Here is a 2,952-nt window from a genome sequence, read left to right on the forward strand (position 1 = left end):
AAAAAAAAAAAAAGTTTAGATAAAGTATTAGGGTTTTCTTTTTCAACTTATAAATATATTAAATTTAGGAAAAAGTTAATTCCTATATTTTATTTTTGTATTTGTATAACCAGATTAAATTAGAAATGAAAATAATGCACCTCAAATTTGTTTTTGTGTGCCATCGTGTGTCACTTACTGTGATGCAGCCGTTGGATCCACATCCCCTAAATCTAACGGACAAACGTGTAGTTCACCTCTATGAAAACCGGCTATATAAAGGTTCCAACCATCGTTTTGAAAAGAAATCAGGCGCCTGAAAGTTCGCCGGTATATTTCCATCCCAAACAAACCAACAAAATTCTCAAAATTCGTTTCGAGATATTGATTCCGGTTAGGGAATGCAGAGAGATGAGAGGAGAAGAGCGGCTGTCTAACGGTGGGAGGGTGAACAAACCCATCGGAGGCAGAAATTGCCACCGGAAACACGTTGAAGACGGGTGAACTTTTTGCGATTCGGTGATTGTTGTGTTGATTTTGGAGCTTATTGAATTCTACATCTGCAGAAGTGATGTCGGAGGACGGGAACAACGGTGTATTGCACGGGAAGTACGAACTAAGACGTCAATTAGGGCACGGAACATTTGCGAAGGTGTACCACGCGCGAAACCTGAAGACCGGGAGGAACATGGCAATGAAAGTTGTTGGGAAGGAGAAGGTGATAAAGGCCGGCATGATGGATCAAATTAAGCGAGAGATTTCGGTGATGAAGATGGTACGCCATCCGAACATCGTCGAGCTTCACGAGGTCATGGCCAGTAAATCTAAAATTTATTTTGCCATGGAGCTTGTTAGAGGCGGAGAATTGTTTTCGAAGATCGAGAAAGGGAGGCTCCGGGAGGACGTTGCAAGGAGTTATTTTCAGCAACTTATTTCTGCCGTCGATTTCTGTCACAGTCGTGGCGTATACCATCGAGATCTGAAGCCGGAAAATCTGCTATTAGACGAGGACGGCAATTTGAAGGTAACGGATTTCGGGCTTAGTGCTTTTTCCGATCATCTTCATCAGGATGGACTGTTGCATACAACATGTGGTACTCCAGCTTACGTCGCACCGGAAGTTATCGGCAAAAAAGGATACGACGGCGCCAAAGCCGATATCTGGTCTTGTGGAGTCATCCTCTACGTCCTTCTCGCCGGATTCTTACCTTTCCAGGAAGAAAACGTCGTCGCGATGTATCGGAAAATTTACCGAGGTGATTTTAGGTGTCCGCCGTGGTTCTCATCCGACGCACGCCGCCTCATCACGAAATTGCTCGATCCGAATCCGGATTGTCGATGCACAATATCCAAAATCATGGATTCGCCATGGTTCAAAAAGGCAGCTCCGAAAAAACCCAAATTTATCTGCGAAGACGACGTCGGAAATCTGAAAGGCAAGGAAACGGAGACGTTGAATGCGTTTCACATAATTTCATTATCGGAAGGTTTTGATCTGTCTCCATTATTCGAGGAGAAGAAAAGAGAGGAGAAACAAGAGATCAGGTTCGCGACGACGAAGCCGGCGGAGGTGGTGGTGTCGAAGCTTGAAGAGATGGCTAAGAAGGTGAAATTCAGCGTGAAGAAGAGCGGAGACGATAGCAGTTTGAGACTACAGGGCAATGAGATAGGAAGAAAAGGGAAGTTAGGAATAGCCGCCGATATCTGGGCCGTGGCGCCGTCGTTGTTTGTGGTGGAGGTGAAGAAATCAAGCGGCGACACCCTGGAGTACAACCAGTTCTGCAGTAAAGAGCTCCGGCCGGCGCTTAAGGACATCGTCTGGACATCGTCGACCGATAAACAAACTCCGGGATAATTATATTTGTAAATTAGTTTCCATTATTAGTACCTTTTTCGTGGTTTCCATATTATTATATTGGATCATGAAATTATTGTGGTAGTGAATTTGTTCAGCATGTCTTTTTTGTTGAGTAGTGGTAAGGGTTGGATATTTTGGCTTTGCAATGTATTTTTATATCTTTTGTGAAAAAAAAAAAAACAAATATCAATATCATGTTCGTACTCTTATTTTATGCCTATTATATAATAAAAATGTATAATAGGCAATTGACCGAAAATCAAACGGTCTATTTTATGCCTAAACTACATGCAATTGACCGAAAATCAAACGGTTTATTATATAATAAAAATGTATTTTATTTATTTTTTACCTTATTTTTATTATATTTTAAAAAACGTTTTATTTACGGTTTTTGATCAGTCACCAATAGATCATGAAAACATTGGTTTCCTAGCTTTATAGTTTACATTTAGCCATCAATAGTTATGTATTAGTTTACATTTAGCTCCAATTGCATTTAGCCCAATATTTTTTGTTGTTCCTCGTTTGCAATTATTTTTTAGAAAAATTTTCATTTTAGCCACTAGTCAATCACGAATAGATATTTTAAAACGAAATAACTTAAAATGGAAAAGAAAAAACGAAGGCAAGAGTCGAAACTTCGACTTCTCCTTGTGAGCAGTGCGTATTAACCAGTAAGCCAATGATTCTCATTTTTATATTATGAGTGTTTGTTGTTGTTAATGTAGTAAGTCAATGTCTTTTTTTTGTATTATCAATGTTTGTTGTATTTAATGTATACATTTATTTTAAAATGAAAGAAAAAGACATAGTATAAATCTCAAGTCCAAGATATCTAATAAACGATATGACATGTTAATCTTGAAGCCAGAAGTTTATTAGATGAGTTACAAATGAATTAACAATTTTGATTTGTTTAAATATTAACATGTCATATTGTTTATTAGATGTGACAGACTCAAAACTTACACTCGATATTTTTCCTTCATTTTAAAATACATGTGTATATTAAATACAACAAACATGCCACACTGTTTATTAGATGTCTCGCCTTTTTCCTTCATTTTAAAATACATGTGTACATTAAATACAACAAACATGTCACATTGTTT

General features: G+C 38.1%; 1 pseudogene; it reads left to right on the forward strand.

Moving 5' to 3' along the window:
- The first annotated feature begins 263 nt into the window (after positions 1-263).
- Positions 264-2,046, forward strand: LOC144997872 (CBL-interacting serine/threonine-protein kinase 6 pseudogene; annotated as a pseudogene).
- Positions 2,047-2,952: the final 906 nt, after the last annotated feature.

The sequence above is a fragment of the Lactuca saligna genome, chromosome 5 (assembly GCF_052625555.1).
Source record: "Lactuca saligna cultivar CGN05327 chromosome 5, ASM5262555v1, whole genome shotgun sequence".
NCBI classification, from domain to species: domain Eukaryota; kingdom Viridiplantae; phylum Streptophyta; class Magnoliopsida; order Asterales; family Asteraceae; genus Lactuca; species Lactuca saligna.